Source organism: Phyllobates terribilis, unplaced genomic scaffold (assembly GCF_046119375.1).
Source record: "Phyllobates terribilis strain yellow unplaced genomic scaffold, ASM4611937v1 Scaffold_4__5_contigs__length_816908805, whole genome shotgun sequence".
Classification (NCBI taxonomy): Eukaryota; Metazoa; Chordata; class Amphibia; order Anura; family Dendrobatidae; genus Phyllobates; species Phyllobates terribilis.
Window position 1 is genome coordinate 457543804 of NW_027362764.1, and position 20490 is coordinate 457564293.

Consider the following 20490-nt stretch of genomic DNA (forward strand, 5'->3'; position numbering starts at 1 on the left):
CCTCACCCATCCAGTTGTAAGAGTTACATTATTGTATTGTCAAGGAAAGGGGGGCGGTAGGGGGGCTGAGCGTCTGGGTTTGGTTGGGGGTCCCCACAGTCTGCCTAGGCTAGATGCATTTAAAAATTCTTATTAGATAGACAGGCGGTGCAGCTTGCTTCGCAGCTGGGCTACTACGCCCAAAGTATTGCCTAGGCTAGATGCAGTTAAAAATTCTACGCTGACTAGCAGACACTGAAGATTTGGAGCAGACCTCAGAGTAAACAGCTCTTCAGACTCAATCATCTGTGTTACCCCAAGCCATAGTGTATGTAGTTTCTTACAGTTAAAAGGGGGGGGGGAGCGACCCAACCCACCTGGAATTGACGATGCCAACGTCACGTAAGACACAGCAAGGGGACTCCAAAAAGAGTTTCCATTTTTTCCCAAAATTGTGGCACAGACACCACTTAACCCTAGAACGCATACCTGGGGCCTCGCAGTCCCGCCCTGTTAATTGTTTTCTATTTTCTGCAAGACTACTTTAGTTAGAATTTTGAAACTCTAGGTATTCTTCATGTATATAGTTGTTTGTCATTTGAGTTTGAGTTATTCAATGTTATTTGCACACGGGCCTAAAAGGCCCCAGGTATATGAAAGTGTAGATTTTTATGGTCATGCGTTCTAGGGTTAAGTGGCATCAATTGCCCCACAGTTGCTTAAAACGGTTGGTGAGGTGATATTACCAAATCCTCAAGCTTTTAGCCTCCCAAGGATAACACAGGATTAGAAAAGTCCTTGCGAATCCATGATTTGTTCATCTTTATGAACGTGAGTCTGTCTACATTCTCAGTGGACAGCCACGTGCGCTTATCTGTCAGCACACCATCAGCAGCGCTGAACACACGTTCAGAGAGAACACTGGCTGCAGGGCATGACAAGATCTCCAAGGCGTGAGTGGCGAGCTCCGGCCATTTTTCCAGATTGGAATACCAAAATGAGCAAGGGTCCAGTGACACAGTCATGGCTTCGATGTTCACTTGGAGATACTCCTGCACCATCCTCTCTAGGCATTGACTATGTGTCAGACTTCTTGTCTCCTGTGGCCTTGCAAAGGATGGTCTAAAAAAGTGGTGAAACGATTTCACAAAATTGCTGTTACCAGCAGATACTGTGTTACTGTTACGGTTTGAGTGATGAAGACTCGACAGTCCCGCGGTTAGCAAGTTTGAACTGTGAGATTCACTTCGTGCACCACTGGTGTTTTGTGGAAAAGCACATGTAAGATTCTGCAACAGCGTCTGCAGATACTCCTGCATGCGTCAATCCCTTTTTATGGCAGGAATTATTTCGGCAAATTTACTTTTGTACCGGGGATCTAAGAGGGTGGCAACCCAGTAGTCAAGATTACTTCGAATTCTGCAATCTGAGGGTCATGTTGCAGGTAGTGCAGCAAGAAGGCACTCATGTGTCTTGCGCATCCAGGAGGACCAAGTCCTTGTTGTGTTGGTAGCGAGGTAAGAATCATGCTTCTTTCCTCTGCCCTCTCCCCCCAACCTCGCACAACAGAAATGTGATCAAGGTCTCCCTCATCTGATGAGTCTTCCATGCCCATCGCCAGTTCATCCTCCACTTCTTTCTCGGCTCCTGCACCTTCCTCAACAGTTTGGCTGCTACCATGCGCCCTGTTTAATCCCTCTCCCCCACCCTCCCATGCCTGCCTCCTTGGTGCTGCCAACCGTCTGGACCTTGGAGATGTTATCCCTTCCGCATACGACTCCTCCTCTACTTCCTCCACCTCCTCTTGTCCGACCACCTGACTCTGAATTCTGTTTAATGTGTGCTCCAGCATGTAAATCACCAGAATAGTTATGCTGATAATGGCATCGTCGTCAGCACTAAACATCTTCGTCGCCATTTCAAAACTGTGCAGAAAGGTGTGTGGTGCCCCTGAGGGTGCAGTCACCACAGAGTTACTGCATCTCACCCAGAGGTGTGGTATCTCACCCTCAGGTAAGGAAGGCGTATGGCTCGGGACCCTAACACCTGCATCCAACACATACCCGCAGTGGGGTTAGGGCGAGATTGCTCCTAAGGGAGAGCACAGTCCCAGGTCCCTAGCTGGTGGGAGGATCCAATGTAGTGGGTGCTTAGGGGAGCAGCTTAGGGGAGCACATGACAGGGAGAGTATAAATAGGAAGCCATCTTAGAAAGAGCAAGCCAGTCAGAGGAGGAAAAGTGACAGGAGCAGAGGCTCGGCATGAGCTCTGCTCCGGAGGCGGGCCTAGCCTGGGAGGCCCAGGACTGAAGGAGAGAAGAGAGGAGTGGGAGCAGGAAGGCTCCAGGAACCGAAGGGACCCTAGGGCTACGGGCCGTGCAGAAGGCCACCTGTACTCCCGCTGCTACCAGGAGGTAGAGGGGTCAGGCCAGATAAGGGGAACCGGTCCCTCAACTAGAGGAGAAACAGCAAGGCTCAACTAGAGACCGGAGGCTGCAGCATTTCATGTACTGCAGGCAAAAGTCCACACCAGTCTCACTAAGAAGGTAGCCACATAGGACCCAGGGGACGGAACACAAGTCGCCCGCCAAGGCCCGAGGATACCGGATAGAAGTGTCACTGGGTGTGAGGTGCAGGGAGAAGGCCAGAGAAAGGACACACAGAAGGGGGTCCTGCTAAGTACTCCGGAGCTATCTGGGGGTGGACTGAGCCCCTCACTGAGTACGCACAGCACGATGGGTGAGATAGCTCTGGTACCTGTAATCTGGACTGCAACAACTGTGAGTAAAGATCTTGGGACTGCATCACACGGACTCTGTGTTCATTACTGACTCCCTGCACTACAACCACCATCATCCACCCACACTGCCCTGAAGCTACACTCTTCCTGTGGTGAGTAATAATACCATTGCAGCAAAACCACCAGCTTCAGAGGACTGTTCCTCAGCGGCGGCCCCTTTGGCCGCACTCCACAGGTGGCGTAGTCGGACATTATAAAATCCATATATACAAATTACCGTTGGATTGACCGCCCTGGGTCACGGACCGGGTCACCGCCACAGTGACTACAACCCCCAGCGTCTACCGGCCCGGCTCCGGGTACCCCACGGCCCAGGGGGCGCGTCAACTTCATAGGTCCCTGATCTGAGACCACTCCTGCTGTGTGATTTGCCCCACCTCTGGATCTCCTTGGACCAGGCTATACGTCAGAAACTATTGCACCAGGGCTTGTCGGTGCTGCCACAGTCGCTGCAACATGTGCAGAGTTGAATTCCACCGTGTCGGCACATCGCATTTCAGCCGGTGAACTGGCAGGCCCAACGACTTCTGTAGAGATGTAAGTCGTTGAGCTGCGGGATGCGAACGGCGGAAGTGAGCACACAGCGACCGTGCCCTCTGCAGAAGGCCATCTAGTCCGGGATAGTGGGCTAAAAATTTATGGACAACCAAGTTCAACACGTGAGCCATACAAGGCACGTGTGTAACATTGCCCCGGCGAAGGGCCGCACCCAGGTTTGCAGCATTGTCGCACACGGCCTTCCCTTGTTGCAGGTCCAGTGGAGACAACCATTCATGAAACTGGGTCTCCTGAGCTGACCACAAGTCCTCAGCTGTGTGACTCACATTTCCCAGACATTTCAAAGTAAACACTGATGCCGTTGAGCCCTGCTGCCAGCATAGTAAGGAGGTGCGCAGTTAGAAAGCAGGTGGCATTACCAGACAGGGTTTGGGTGCAGGTGGAGGACCGAGAGGAGGTTGAGGAGGCAGAAGCAGTGGAGGAACTTCTAGATAAAGAGGATTGACGTACAACTCGCGGGGACGGCAAGACTTGGACAGCAGCCCCTTGTCCTGCTGTCTCCATAGTTACCCAGTGCCCAGTCAGCGACATGTAACGCCCCTGTCCATGCCTACTCGTCCAAGTGTCTGTGGTGAAATGCACCCTGTCACACACAGAGTTTCTCAAAGAAGCGGTGATGTTGTGTGCGACATGCTGGTGGAGCGCAGGCACACCTTTCTTTGAGAAGTAGTGCCGACTGGGCATCTGGTACTGGGGCACTGCGACGGACATAAGGTCTCAAAAATCCACTGTGTCCTCCAGGCGGAAAGGCAGCATTTCTGTAGCCAACAGCTTGCAGATGGTGAAATTCAACCTCTTAGCTTTCTCATGGCTAGGAGGAAATGATATTTTACTTGTCCACATCTGAGGGACCGAGGGCTGGCTGTTGTGCTTTGACGGGGTTGAGTAGGGTGTCCCTGGCAAACTGCCGGCCTGTGAGGAAGATGCAGGCGGACATGTTAGGTTGCCTTGATCCAAAGGTGGTGCTCTCGATGTCAGAGAGCTCTCAACACCAGCAGGTGTTTCCACTTCCCAATGAACTGACGACCTGCCAATCACACTGGCTGTTGCAGGTAAAGAGGTGGCAGGTCTGCGTCCAAAAACATGTGTGACTGCTGTCCCCCCAGTCACAGAGGATGAAGAGGCCGCGGATGCACAAGATGGGGCAGACGGTGGTTGGCCCAGCCTGCTAGGCCGCATTGTAGGACAGTGAGCTTCCCACTGCAACTTATGCTTCATATCCATGTGACGGTACATGCATGAAGTACTCAAACTATGGATTTTTTGGCCTCTACTTAGCTTTTGCTGACAAATATTACAGATAACACGAGTTGGGTCATCCTTATCGATCTGAATAAATGCCCAGGCTATGCAAGGCTTAGAGCCCATGTGACCTGAAGAGCCACTACGACTTGTGGTCAGAGGCGGAGTTGTGGTTGAGGATGCAGTTGTTGACGTGCTTCCAGTACTCCGTCTCTGTCCAGGAAGGCGCAACCTAACCTCGTAGTCAATAGCATCTGTGACGCCCCGCTGCGCTTGGTATCACAGATCCTAGAAGAGTGTATTGATGGAATCCTCCACAAGAGGCCCCCATAAACATTCACACATCTCCACCTTCCACCTCAGACCAGCAGAGGGAGCCCGTTAGGGATATAAATAGGGAAGGTGGAGCTAGGCAGTTCAGTTCCTCTGAAGAGTTCCTGCAGTAGAGAAGCCTAAGAGAGTTCAGTCTGCAGTGGAGCTCAGTCTAGTCTAGAGAACTCAGTTAATAGTTCAGCAGTGGAGCATGAGGCTCCTGCTAGCTAGATTCAGGGAGCCCAGATAGAGCTTAAGGTGTGCCGGCGTCATAAGATCGGTGAAGCGCGGCAAGCTGCCGTTAGTGTGTATAGGCTATTGAGGGCCCGAGTAGGCCGAAGGCGAGTGGCGAGTTAGTACATAAGGGGCAGAGGAGCTTAACCAGCTCACCCCGAAGCATTTACCGGACACTGGATCCGAGCTTACCGGGATCTCTATGACCCAGTAAGGCATAACCGGAATCCCTGGAGAACTACAAGTCCCAGGATCGCTAAGGTGCTGATACGTAACAGAGCCAGGAGACGCTTAGGCCCCGCATACTGGGAGCATGAACTTCAAGAGAAGGCCCTACCACAAGGTCAGCCAGCGCAGGACAGAGACAAAGTTAGGCCTAGCTCCAGGCAGGTCAGAAACTTACTGTGCACAGGCAAGAAACAGGAGGCCCTACACCCGCTCATTGGGGAGGATCCTGATATGCACCCTTCACCCTACAGTGCTCCAGGATGTGCCTGAATTTCCTCCAGTAAAAGGTACTGAAGTGACTACCGTGTCCGTTTCCGTTCTTGCTCTGACCCAGCTGGGTCTCGCCTGTCCTGCATTCCCCCTGCATACGCTGCCCTGAGACCTAGCACCACCTGTGGGGAGCTATACCATCGAGCTGCCTTATCACGGGCCTCAGTGGACTGCTGGAGCGCTGGTGCTTCTCACCAGATACCACAGGTGGTGTCACAAACTCTTATAAAATTAACAATTATCCACCCTTTTAAAGAGTGACCCCAGGGTACGGGCCAGGGAGCCGACCACCGCGACATCCCAAAGGCCAGGCAAAGGCCCGGGTGACCTCATCGACTGGCTGACTGTGGGTTGACAGTAAGTGGGATCTCCAACCTTGTCATCATCACCCTGTGTGTTATCACACCCGTCGTCCTCAAAGCCAACCTCTTCCTGCCCTGACCGAAAAGTCAAGTTGTCGCTCCAATCAGGTATTTGAGTCTCATCATCGTCTTCATCATTATCTCCACCAACAGGAGTTACAGTTTGGGAACGAGGGTCTACATTATGCTCAGAACCTTCTTCATCTGGTCCTGGATCCGACTTATAAAGATTCTGGGCATCAGTGCAGATCATTTCCTCGTCTGGATTAACAGAAGCTCTGGAGCAGACCTCCATTTCCCAGGCTATAGTATGAGTAAACAGCTGTGCAGACTCAACCATCTGTGTTACCCCATACTCAGACGGGCAGCTGGAGACTTGGGAGCTGTGAGGAAGCAAGTGCGATTGGGGTGACACCTCTGAGGACTGGAGTATTTGTGATGTTGAAGTTGAGGTGGAGGAGAGCCCACTTGAAGGAGCACTTGATATCCGCTGAAGCACCTGCTGTTTTTGTGTCTCATCTGGAATTTGTAGCGATGGGCGTGTCCGTAACAAAGGGATCGTATCACATTGTCCACGAAAAGAAGTCGACATGTTAGTTTGGCTGGAAGATGGTCTTTCTTCTGCAGATGTTACTCCCCCCCCACCGCGGGGGGCTCGACCCACCAGTGGACAGGCACCAGTATTAGGAGAGGGGGGCTGGCCGTCAGGGTCCACCGCGGCTCTGGCACAAACCCGGCGACACGGAGGTGGCACGGGCAGGAACGGACTGGCCGTGTCGGCTTCTCACTTTTTGGATTTTAGAAGGGCATGACATGCCTATATCTGTGTCTCCCCCTCCTTTTACTCCTCCACCTCTTTTATTTTCGCATGACTATATGTACTTATCACTTTTCCATGTGTTAGTTATGTCTTCTGAGCAGTTTGTCAACTTTTGGACACCTTTGAAGGTGTTTTCTATGTGTTTCTATGTGTTTTTGTTTGCCTGCCATTGGTTTTAACGGTGTTCGAAGGTGTTCGACGAACAGTTCGACGAACAGTTCGGCGAACACACGGGTGTTCGACGAACCGAACTCGAACACTACGGGGGTGGCTCAACACTAGTCCTGTGTTGCTGTGAAATCGACCTTCCAGCAGATTTTTCTTCTTGTGCAATTAGTGACGTCCAGACAAAGACAGCAAGGCACATTTCATAGAAGTCTGTTGTGCACTGCTTCTATTGTGCTCCATGCACATCTACACCTTTAAAAAAAAAATCAATTTTTTTCAGTTGCTAACGTGGTGCAGCACAAAGCCCACCTTGTCATTTTGTGGCGGTGAAAATCCAGCTGTATGCAAAGCTCATGCAGAGTAAAAAAAACAATTTTTTTCAGTTGCTAACGTAATGCAGCACTCCATATCTCACCTTGTCATATAGTGCTGCTGAAATTCAGCTGTGTACAGAGCTGTTGCAGATTAAAAAAATCTATTTTTTTCTGTGAAAAACGTGATGGATGCTAGATCTGAGTTTGAGTTTGAAATGTCTAAGAGCATAAAGTCTATTGTATACAGACCTCATCCACGGTGAAAAAAAACACTTTATTCTGTTACTAATGTGATACAGCAGGCTAGATGTCAGTTAGAAGATTTTCTCCAAGAAATTTCAATGTTATACAGGCCTCATCCACACTAAAAAAATACTTTCTTCTGATATTAATGTGATACAGTAGGGGAGATCTCAGTATGAAATTGTTTGGAGCATATCTTCTATGTTATACAGGCCTCATCCACACTAAAAAAAATACTTTCTTCTGTTACTAATGTGGTACAGCCAGCTAGATGTCAGTTTGAAATAGTTTGGAGCATATCTTATATGTTATACAGGCCTCATCCACAGTAAAAATACTTTCTTCTGTTACTAACGTGATACAGTAGGATGTCCTACACCTCAACATCACACACAGTACAGTCCACAGAGGTGGCACCCCAATTACCCTTGCTTACTCCTGCGTCACAACTCTCCAACTGCCCAATTGACTGTAGGGAATCACAGATGGTTGAGTCTGCAGAGCTGTTCACACATGCTATGCCATGGGCATCAGAAGTGTACTCTCAAGATTCACAGAGTCAAGAGGAGGAAATCATCAGCACCGATGTCCACATTTTTTTTAGGTTGGATCCGGGGCAGGACGAAGTGGGGTCCGCGCAGCATCCTGATCCTTGTCACCAGATGTTAACCCCTGGGGGGAGGTGATCCTGATGAGACTCAGATACCGGAGGCTCACATGGACTGTACTGTGCTGTCAAAGCAAGAAGAGGAGGAGGGTAACTCTCAGGGCAAGGAATGGGATAACACAGAGAATGATGATGAGTTTGTAGATCCCACTTGGTGTGATCCCAGAGGCACACAGCTGAGTACCTCATCTGAGGAGGTGGGGGAAGAGGAAGATGAGGAGGTTACGTTGTGCCCTACGGCACAGACACGGAGTGATGGAACCACGACGAGCGCTGCATCCTTAGCTACAACTGTGGCTGTGGCAAGCGCGGTCGCAGGTCTGCAGCTTGCAGGGGCAGTAATGGTTGCCTAGTCTGGGCCTTTTTTGACACCGTAAAGGATGAGCTAACTCACGTTGTCAGGCAACTTTGCAAAAAAAACTTCGGTTCTTTACACGTTCCAGTCAAGCTGAGTGACAGCCCGTCAGCTGTAATGGAAGCGGACATGCCTGCTGTTTTTGTTTCACCGAGCAAACCACATCTTTCTCAATCCACCATAACATCTCCACCTGCACCTCACTCACAGTCCAGCAGTTTGTCCCGTTCACCATAATCCACCCTCTCTCAGCACTGCAGCCAGCCCTCGTTCCCACAGTTGTGGTCACGTAAAAGATTGTTTCATCCTACATATGACAAATATGTAGGATGAAAGCTGGGCTACTACGCGCAAAGTATTGCCTGGGCTAGATGCAGTTAAAAATTCTACGCTGACTAGCAGACCTCTGAGTAAACAGCTCTTCAGAGTCAACCATCTGTGTTACTCCAACCAATAGTGTATGTAGTTTCTTACAGTTAAAAGGGGGGGGGCAACCCAACCCACCTGGAATTGACGATGCCAACGTCACGTAAAACACAGCAAGGGGACTCCAAAAAGAGTCTCCATTTTTTCCAAAAATTGTGGCACAGACACCAATTAAGTGGCATCAATTGCCCCAGAGTTGCTTAAAACAGTTGGTGAGGTGATTTTACCAAATCCTCAAGCTTTAAGTCTCCCTAGGATGACACAGGGGTAGAAAAGACCTTGCGGATCCTAGATTTGTTCATCTTTATGAACGTGAGTCTGTCTACATTCTCAGTGGACAGCCGCATGCGCTTATCTGTCAGCACACCACCAACAGCGCTGAACACACGTTCAGAGAGAACGCTGGCTGCAGGGCATGACAAGATCTCCAAGGCGTGAGTGGCGAGCTCAGGCCATTTTTCCAGATTGGAATCCCAAAATGAGCAAGGGTCCAGTGACACAGTCATAGCTTCGATGTTCACTTGGAGATACTCCTGTACCATCCTCTCTAGGCGTTGACTATGTGTCAGACTTCTTGTCTCCTGTGGCCTTGCAAAGGATGGTCTAAAAAAGTGGTGAAACGATTCCACAAAATTGCTGTTACCAGCAGATACTGTGTTACTGTTACGGTTTGAGAGATGAAGACTAGTGTTGAGCCACCCCCGTAGTGTTCGAGTTCGTTTCGGTTCGTCGAACACCTTCGAACACCGTTAAAACCAATGGCAGGCAAACAAAAACACATAGAAACACATAGAAAACACCTTCAAATGTGTCCAAAAGCTGACAAACTGCTCAGAAGACACAACTAACACATGGAAATGTGACAAGTACATATAGTCATGCGAAAAGAAAAGAGGTGGAGGAGTAAAAGGAGGGGGAGACACAGATATAGGCATGTCATGCCCTTCTAAAATCCAAAAAGTGAGAAGCCGACACGTTCAGTCCGCTCCTGCCCGTGCCACCTCCGTGTCGCCGGGTTTGTGCCAGAGCCGCGGTGAACCCTGACGGCCAGCCCCCCTCTCCCAATACTGGTGCCTGTCCGCTGGTGGGTCGAGCGAGCCCCCCTGTGGTGGAGGCAGCTCTAAGCTTTTTAATTTAAATTGTCTCTCTAATTTGAATAAATACACTTTAAATCCATTTACAAGGATCTATTGGAGGGCAAGTCTCATGCCAGCAGCCGCGTAATTCCAGCTCCAGTAGCGTCCACTAAAGCTGCTGCAGTTAAAAAGCTTTTATAAGGATCGAGCTCGGCTGTCCACCGCAAGGCATCCTACTGCCAGTCCGAGCCCCTATGCCTTGGGGTGCTTCCTGATGCTCTTCACTGAGTATCCCGTGGTCCCGAAGCATTTCCTTTGAAAAAATGAAGTGTACAAACTACAGGTGGTGTAGCTTGCTTACCAGCCGGGATAATCCGCTGACTAGCAGAAACTGCTACTAGGCACAAAGTATTTCCTGGGCTAGATGCAGTTAAAAATTTGTAATTAGATACTCTCGTTGGATGCTGAGAAAGCATTCCATAGAGTCTCCTGGCACGCCATATATGATTCTCTTAAAAAGCTTGGGGTAGGGGTCTAGGGGACCCTTTTATAGCCAAAATCACGGCCCTGTATCGCAATACGTCACCTAGGCTGAAGATAAATGGAACTGTAGCACCCTGAGGGCTCGGTTGCTACAAAGGTATTGCACCTCACCCAGAGGTGTGATATCTCACTCTCAGGTAAGGATGGAGTGTGGATCAGGACCCGACACCTGCATGCATTACACCACATTGCCGTGGGGCAGGGCGACCAATATGCCCCTGAGATGGGCACGACAGTCCCTGTCCCTGGCTGGAGTGGGGGGAGGGAACACTGAGGAAGGGGAACCCTGTAGTGCAGGAGCAGGGAGGAAGCAGTTCCTGGGTGCATTGAGAAGGGAGTATAAAAGGTGGGCACCATCTTAGTTCAGTGCAGAGAAGTCTGAGCAGAAGTGGCAGGGAGCAGGGGCTCTGCATGAGCTCTGCTCCGGAGGCGGGCCTAGTAACAGAGGCCCAGGCCTGGAAGAGGGAGAAGGAAGGAAGAGGAGCGGAGAAGGCTCCAGGAACGAGGAACGAAGGGATCTCAGGGGTGCGGACGGGCGAGTCGCCACCGCACGCCCGAATCCACCTGCGTGGAGGGGTCAGGCCAAAGGGGGAGACCGGTCCCCGAAACTAGTGGAGGCAGGAAACGACCCTCAGCTAGAAACAGGAGGCTGTGACATTTTATGTGGCGCAGCCCCTCGCTACACCCGCTAGGAAGGCACCACATAGGGTCAGGGAAACTGGCGCCAAGTTTACCAAGAGGAGGCCCGAGGCAGCCGGACAGAAGGGTTGGTAAGAAAGGTCAGACAAAGGACACACAAAGGGGGTCCTGTGAAGCACTCCAAAGTTATCTGGGAGTTGTCTGAGCCCCTCACCTGGTGAGCACAGTACGACGTGGGCAGCCGTTACCTGCAGACGTGGTCTGGATAATAAGAACTGTGAGTAAAGGACCTGGACTGCATCACTGACTCCGTGTCATTACTGCTGCTGCCCTGCACCATCACCCCCATCCTCCGCATACACTGCCCTGAGGCTATACTCCTCCCGTGGGGAGTTATGCTACGCTCTGCTGCACCCACAACACCAGACTCAGCGGTCTGCCCTGGAGCGGCGGTTCACTCTGACCGCAATCCACGGGTGGCGTAGTCGGACATTTAAACATCAAAACCACATAAATAGTTCCGCCACTGGTTTGACCGCCCTGAGCCACGGAACCGGGTTGCCGCCACGGAGACTACAACCACCAGCATCCACCAAAAAGGGTCCGGCTCCGGGTGTCCCAAGGCCCAGGGGGCGCGTCAGAACATTTTCATCACCTTTCACAATCACCAATGGGACAAGGCAGGGATGTTCTCTGTCCCCTCTCTTATACATCCTAGTGACGGAGCACCTGCTCTCATCAATTCGCCATAACCCCAATATTAGGTGGATTGAGGTGGGAGGCACCGAGTACAAGTGCTCTCTATTTGCTGATGATGTCCTAGTATATATCACTCAATCACATATATCCATCCATGCTGTTATGGCTGAAATAGATCACTTTGTTACATGGTCAAATTTTAAAATCAATGCAGCGAAGTCTGAGGCCCTCGATGTCTCCCTCCCCAAATCCATATAGGATTCCATCCAGTCCAACTTTCCCTTTGCCTGGCCCTCACAGGGTATCAAATACTTAGGAATTCCTATTCATAGAGACCTCTCCCATCTGTTATCTTAATTTTGGGCCCTTTATTGAACAACTCCATACAGACCACGGTTGGCAAGTTAGAACTGTAAGATTCACTACGTGAACCACTGGTGTTTTGTGGAAAAGCACATGTACACTGTGTTCCAAATTATTATGCAAAAAGTGTTTAGGAGTGATAAGGGAAGAATTTGTTTGTTTGTCAGTTAAACTCATTGATGGTGATGTGTGTCAGGGCTCTTTATATCACTGTAAGCAATTGCAGACACCTGTGCTAATTAGTTTGACAGGTGTGTCCAATGAAAGGCAAGACTACTTAAGAAGGCTGTCTCACATTATTAAGCAGCCTACATTTTCTGCCAAAATGGGAAAGAAAAAGGATGTGTCGGCTGCTGAGAAGCAACAAATTGTGGAGTGTTTAGGTCAAGGCATGACTACAATCAACATTGTGCGATGATCAGGATGAAGTGTCTTGGCAATCAAGAAGTATGTAGCTGATTCACAGTACACACGTGTGCGTGCTGATAAGGGCAAATTGAGGACTCTTTCCTACAGGCAATTACGTCAGGTTGAAAGAGCAGCGGCAAAAAAGCCTTGTCATAGCAGCAGACAAGTTTTTGAAGCTGCTTGTGCCTCCAACGTCCCCCGAACAACAAGATGCAGGGTCCTTCAGAGGTTTGCAGCTGTGCATACGCCATCCTGTCGGCCTCCTCTATCCACTTCACACAAGCAGAAACGGCTCCAGTGGGCCAAACATTACATGAAGACTGATTTCAAAACTGTTTTGTTCACGGATGAGTGCCGTGCAGCGCTCGATGGTCCAGATGGATGGAGTGGAGGATGGCTGGTTGATGGACACCCCACGCAAACACGGCTACAGCGCCAACAAGGAGGAGGTGGAGTAATGTTTTGGGCTGGAATCATGGGGAGAGAGATTGTCGGCCCCTTTAGGATCCCTGAAGGCGCTAAAGATGATCTCCATAATGTATGTGGATTTTCTCAAACAGCACTTCCTGCCATGGTTCAAGAAGAAGAACCGTGTATTTCACAGCAAGATCATTTTTCTGCATGATAATGCACCATCTCATGCTGCACATAAAACATCTGCATCTCTGGCTGATATGGGCATAAAAGGGGACAAACTTATGGTGTGACCCCCATGCTCCCCTGACCTCTACCCCATTCAGAACCTTTGGAGCATCATTAAAAGGAGTGTCTATGATGGCGGGAGGCAGTTCACATCTAAGCAACAGCTCTGGGAGGGTATTCTGTCCTCATGCAAAACAATTGAAGCAGAAACCATCCAAAACCTGACAAATTCAATGGACGAGAGTTCAGAAGCTCCTTTCGAACAAGGGGTCCTATGTGAAAATGTAACATCACCTAGAATAAAGTTTTGAGTTGAAAACTGTTTGATTTAAGTTTCTAACAACCTGCTAATGCTTATAATTTCAAAAATGACCATTTTTTTGGTCTTTATTAAAATGAAAAGGTTGATCGAAAAGTTTGGGGGATCTAAGAGTGTGGCAACCCAGTAGTCATGATTACTTCGAATCCTGACAATTTGAGGGTCATGCTGCAGGTAGTGCAGCAAGAAGGCACTTATGTGTCTTGCGCATCTCGGAGCCCCAAAATTATTTTCCGGGCTAGATGCAGCTAAAAATTATTATTAATTTTAAATCTGGTGAAGCTTTAGTATAGATGGCCTAATAGGATCAGTGCTGCACACTGCTACAAAGCCCAAATTATTTTCCAGTCAAGATACAGATAAACATGATTAGTAATTTTAAATCTGGTGGAGCTTATTATAGATGGCCTAATAGAATCAGTGCTGCACACTGCTACAAAGCCCAAATTATTTTCCAGCCAAGATACAGATAAACATGATTAGTAATTTGAAAGCTTAAAACGGTTGGTAGGGTGATTTTAACCAATCATCAAGCTTTTACTCTCCCCAGGATGACACAGGGGTAGAAAAGTCGTTTCGGATCCATGATTTGTTCATCTTTATGAACGTGAGTCTGTCTACATTATCAGTGGAGAGCCACGTGCGCTTATCTGTCAGCACACCACCAGCAGCGCTGAACACACGTTCAGACAGAACGCTGGCTGCGGGGCATGACAAGATCTCCAAGGCGTAAGTGGCTAGCTCCGGCCATTTATCCAGATTGGAAGCCCAAAAAGAGCAAGGGTCCTGTGACACAGTCGTGGCTTCAATGTTTACTTGGAGATACTCCTGTACCATCGTCTCTAGGCGTTGACTATGTGTCAGACTTCTTGTCTCCTGTGGCCTTGCAAAGGATGGGCTAAAAAATTGGTGAAATGATTCCGCAAAATTGATGTTACCAGCAGATACTGTGGTTCTGTTACGGTTTGAGTGAGGAACACTTGACGGTCCCACGGTTGGCAAGTTGGAACTGTGAGATTCACTACGTGCACCACTGGTATTTTGTGGAAAAGCACATGTAAGATTCTGCAACAGTCTCTGCTGATACTCCTGCATGCGTGCATCCCTTTCTATGGCAGGAATAATTTCTGCAAATGTACTTTTGTACCGGGGATCTAACAGTGTGGCAACCCAGTAGTCAGGATTATTTCTAATTCTCACAATTCGAGGGTCATGTTGCAGGTAGTGCAGCAAGAAGGCACTCATGTGTGTTGCGCATCCAGGAGCACCAAGTCCCTGTTGTGTTGGTGGCGAGGTAACAATCATGCTTCCTTCCTCTGTCCTCTTCCCCCAACCTCGCACAACAGAAATGTGATCAAGGTCTCCCTCATCTAATGAGTCTTCCATCAGTTCGTCCTCCACTTCTTCCTGGGCTCCTGCACCTTCCTCACTAGTTTGGCTGCTACCATGCGCCCTGGTAAAACCATCTCCCCCACCCTCACATGCCTGCCGCCTTGGTGCTGCCGACCGTCTGGACCTTGCAGATGTTAGCCCTTCCGCATACAACTCCTCCTCCTCTACTTCCTCCACCTCCTCTTGTGCCACCACCTGACTCCGAATTCTGTTTAACATGTGCTCCAGCATGTAAATCACCGGAATAGTCATGCTGATAATGGCATCGTCAGCACTAAACATCTTCGTCGCCATTTCAAAACTGTGCAGAAGGGTGCATAGGTCCCTGATCTGAGACCACTCCTCCAGCGTGATATGCCCCACCTCTGGATCTCGTTGGCCCAGGCTATACGTCAGAACGTATTGCACCAGGGCTTGTCGGTGCTGCCACAGTCGCTGCAACATGTGCAGAATTGAATTCCACCGGGTAGGCACATCGCATTTTAGCCGGTGAAGTGGCAGGCCCAACGACTTCTGTAGAGATGTAAGTCGCTGAGCTGCGGGATGCGAACGGCGAAAGTGAGCACACAGCGACCGTGGCCTCTGCAGAAGGCCATCTAGTCTGGGATAGTGGGCTAAAAATTGCCGGACAACCAGGTTCAACACGTGAGCCATACAAGGCACGTGTGTGACATTGTCCCGGCGAAGGGCCGCACCCAGGTTTGCAGCATTGTCGCACACGGCCTTCCCTGGTTTCAGGTCCAGTGGAGACAACCATTCATGAAATTGGTTCTCCAGAGCTGACCACAACTCCTCAGCTGTGTGACTCACATTTCCCAGACATTTCAATGTAAAAACCGCCTGATGACGTTGAGCCCTACTGCCAGCATAGTAAGGAGGTGTGCAGGATCCCTTCTGCGCAGTTAGAAAGCTTGTGGCATGACCAGACAGGCTTTGGGTGCAGGTGGAAGACCGAGAGGAGGTTGAGGAGGCAGAAGCAGTGGAGGAACTTTGACATAAAGAGGATTGACGCACAACTCGTGGGGACGGCAAGACTTGGACAGCAGCCCCTTGTCCTGCTGTCACCATAGTTACCCAGTGCCCAGTCAGCGACATGTAACGCCCCTGTCCATGCCTACTCGTCTAAGTGTCTGTGGTGAAATGCACCCTGTCACACACAGAGTTTCTCAAAGAAGCGGTGATGTTGTGTGCGACATGCTGGTGGAGCGCAGGCACACCTTTCTTTGAGAAGTAGTGCCGACTGGGCATCTGGTACTGGGGCACTGCGACGGACATAACGTCTCGAAAATCCTCTGTGTCCACCAGGCGGAAAGGCAGCATTTCTGTAGCCAAGAACTTGCAGATGGTGAAATTCAACCTCTTAGCTTTCTCATGACTAGGAGGAAATGGTCTTTTACTTGTCCACATCTGAGGGACCGAGGGCTGGCTATTGTGCTTAGACGGGGTTGATAAGGGTGTCCCCGGCAAACTGTCGGTCTGTGAGGAAGATGCAGGCGGACATGTTAGGTTGCCTTGATCCAAAGGTGGTGCTATCGATGTCGGACAGCGCTCAACACCAGCTGGTGTTACCACCTCCAAAGAAAATGATGACCTGCCAATCACGCTGGCTGTTGCGGGTAAAGAGGTGGCAGGTCTGCGCCCCAAAACAGGTGTGACTGCTTTCCCCCCAGTCACAGAGGATGAAGAGGCTGCGGATGCACAAGATATGGCAGACGGTGGTTGGCCCGGCCGGCTAGGCAGCATTGTAGCACACTGAGCTTCCCACTGCAACTTATGCTTCATGTCCATGTGCCGGTTCATGCATGAAGTACTCAAACTATGTATTTTTTGGCCTCTACTTAGCTTTTGCTGACAAATGTTACAGATAACACGAGTTGGGTCATCTTTATCGATCTGAAAAAATGCCCAGGCTATGCAAGGCTTAGCACCCATGCGCCCTGAAGAGCCACCACGACTTGTGGTGAGAGGCAGAGTTGTGTTTGAGGATGCAGTTGTTGACGTGCTTCCAGTACTACGTCTCTGTCCAGGAAGGCGCAACCTGACCTCGTCGTCACTAGCATCTTCCTCCACCTCCTCTGCTGACCTCATCTCTTGGCTGACTGTGGGTTGACAGTAAGTGGGATCTCCAACCTCATCATCATCACCCTGTGCGTTATCACCCCCGTCGTCCTCAGAGCCAACCTGTTCCTGCCCTGACAAAAAACTAAAGTTGTCGCTCCAATCAGGTATTTGAGTCTTATCATCATCTTCCTCATTGTCTCCACCAACAGGAGTTACAGTTTGGGAATGAGGGTCTACATTATGGTCAGAACCTTCTGCGTCTGGTCCTGGATCCGACTCATAAAGATTCTGGGCATCAGTGCAGATCATTTCCTCGTCTGGATTCACAGAAGCGCTGGAGTCGACCTCTGATTCCCAGGCTATAGTATGAGTAAACAGCTCTGCCGACTCAACCATCTGTTCTACCTCATACTCAGACGGGCAGCTGGAGATTTGGGAGCTGTGAGGAAGCAAGTGCGATTGGGGTGACACCTTTGAGGGCTGGAGTATTTGTGATGTTGAAGTTGATGTGGAGGAGAGCCCACTTAAAGGAGCACTTGATATCCGTTGAAGCACCTGCTGTTTTTGTGCCTCATCTGGAATTTGTAGCGATTGGCGTGGCCGTAAGAAAGGGATCTTATCACATTGTCCGCTAAAAGAAGTAGACATTTTAGTTTGGCTGGAAGATGGTCTTTCTTCTGCAGATGTTACTGTTGCTTTAACACCTACCCCACGGACACAACCTTTTTTCCCCTTCCCAACACGCCTATTCCCCTTTCCACCAGCAGCAGGCCTTTTTCCACTCATTTTGGTGGTTAACTAATTAACAACTCTGGAGTTGTTTGCACAAAAAAACAATGGATGGGAACCGAGCAGAGCTGAGTGGCCAAACTGTGGTATTAGGCCAAAACTATTGGCTGGGTTAGATGCAGAAAAAAATTATATTCAATTTGCAACCTGATGGAGGTCAGTATAGATGGACTAATAGAGAAAGTCCCACACACTGCTAGAAGGCCAAATATTTTTTCAGAGCTAGATGCAGAAAAAAATATATTAAGTTTGCAACCTGATGGAGGTCTGTATAGATGGATTAATAGAACAAGTCCCACACACAGCTAGAAGCCCAATATTTTTTCAGAGGTAGATGCAGAAAAAAATATATTCAGTTTGCAACCTGATGGAGGTCAGTATAGATGGACTAATACAACAAGTCCCACACACAGCTAGAAGCCCAATATTTTTTCAGAGGTAGATGCAGAAAAAAATATATTCAGTTTGCAACCTGATGGAGGTCTGTATAGATGGACTAATACAACAAGTCCCACACACAGCTAGAAGCCCAATATTTTTTCAGAGGTAGATGCAGAAAAAAATATATTCAGTTTGCAACCTGATGGAGGTCAGTATAGATGGACTAATACAACAAGTCCCACACACAGCTAGAAGCCCAATATTTTTTCAGAGGTAGATGCAGAAAAAAATATATTCAGTTTGCAACCTGATGGAGGTCTGTATAGATGGATTAATAGAACAAGTCCCACACACAGCTAGAAGCCCAATATTTTTTCAGAGCTAGATGCAGAAAAAAATTATATTCAATTTGCAACCTGATGGAGGTCAGTATAGATGAACTAATAGAATGATGCTATGCCCAAAAGATTTTACTTCACTAGGTGCAGTAAAAAAATTGGTATTCTATACACAGGTGGTATATCTTGCAACACAGATAGGCTACTCCACTGACTAACACACTCTGCAATAGGCCAAAAAGGATTAGCTTTGCTAGATTCAGCCAAATGCTGTGAAAAAAACTTGCACAGCACTGGCACAGACCTGCCTGGCAAAAACTGATAGGAACTGATGTAACGTAGTCCTGAAAAGGACTCCAATTACAATTAGTCTTTACTCCCACAATCTATCTATTTAAGAGCACAGACCTGCCTGATAAAAGTCGTAGGAAATGCTGTAACCTAGTCCTTAAAAGGACTGCAATCACAACTATTCCCTACTCCCAAGCTATCTGTAGATTTGTGCGAAAATTGGCTTGAAATTAACAAGGTATAGCGCACACAGCAACAGCGGTGCCGTCTAACACGCAGCTGCAGCAGTGAGAAAATGGTGGCGACGGGGAAAATGGCTTGGTCTTATAGGGCAAGGACATGTGACATACACTGCCAATGACACATGCCCTTGCTTGTGTGAAAAAAAGCACTTCGCTCCTTGTGAGCGCTGCTGATAGGCTGACAGATTGCACCTCCCCACTGTAAATGAAAGAGAAAAAAAAAATGGAGATCTTCATTGTTCCTGCAGAGATCCATCCCCTGCCCCTCCCCCCACCCCGCTGTACACTCAAACTGCTTATTAACATTAATTTTCATCATTACTGAGAAAAAATCCAGTTATGATTTTGGTGCACGAACAGTTATCGAACATAACCTCGAACAGCCGAATTTTTCTCAAATTGTTCGTGTTCGCCGAACAGCTCGAACACCGCCCAAAACAGCTCGAATTTGAGATTGGCGAACAGTTCGAGTAGAACAACGCTCATCTCTAATGAAGACTCGACAGTCCCACGTTTTGCAAGTTAGAACTGTGAGATTCACTACGTGCACCACTGGTGTTTTGTGGAAAAGCACATGCAAGATTCTGCAACAGCCTCTGCTGATACTCCTGCATGCGTGAATCCCTTTCTATGGCAGGAATTATTTCGGCAAATTTACTTTTGTACTGGGGATCTAAGAGCACCAAGTCCTTGTTGTGTTGGTAGCGAGGTAAGAATCATGCTTCTTTCCTCTGCCCTCTCCCCCCAACCTTCCACAACAGAAATGTGAACAAGGTCTCCCTCATCTGATGAGTCTTACATGCCCATTGCCAGTTCGTCCTCCACTTCTTCCTCGGCTCCTGCACCTTCCTCAACAGTTTGGCTGCTACCATGCACCCTGGTTAATCCCTCTCCCCCACCCTTCCATGCCTGCCGCCTTTGTGCTGCCGACCGTCTGGACCTTGGAGATATTATCCCTTCCGCATGCGACTCCTCCTCTACTTCCTCCACCTCCTCTTGTCCCACCACCTGACTCTGAATTCTGTTTAATGTGTGCTCCAGCATGTAAATCACCAGAATAGTCATGCTGATAATGGCATCGTCGTCAGCACTAAACATCTTCGTCGCCATTTCAAAACTGTGCAGAAGGGTGTGTGGCGTCCCTGAGGGTTCAGTCGCCACAGAGGTACTGCCTCTCACCCAGAGGTGTGGTATCTCACCCTCAGGTAAGGAAGGAGAATGGCTCGGGACCCTAAAACCTGCATCCAACACAAACCCGCAGTGGGGGTAGGGCGAGATTGCTCCTAAGGAAGAGCACAGTCCCAGGTCTCTAGCTGGTGGGAGGGTCCTAT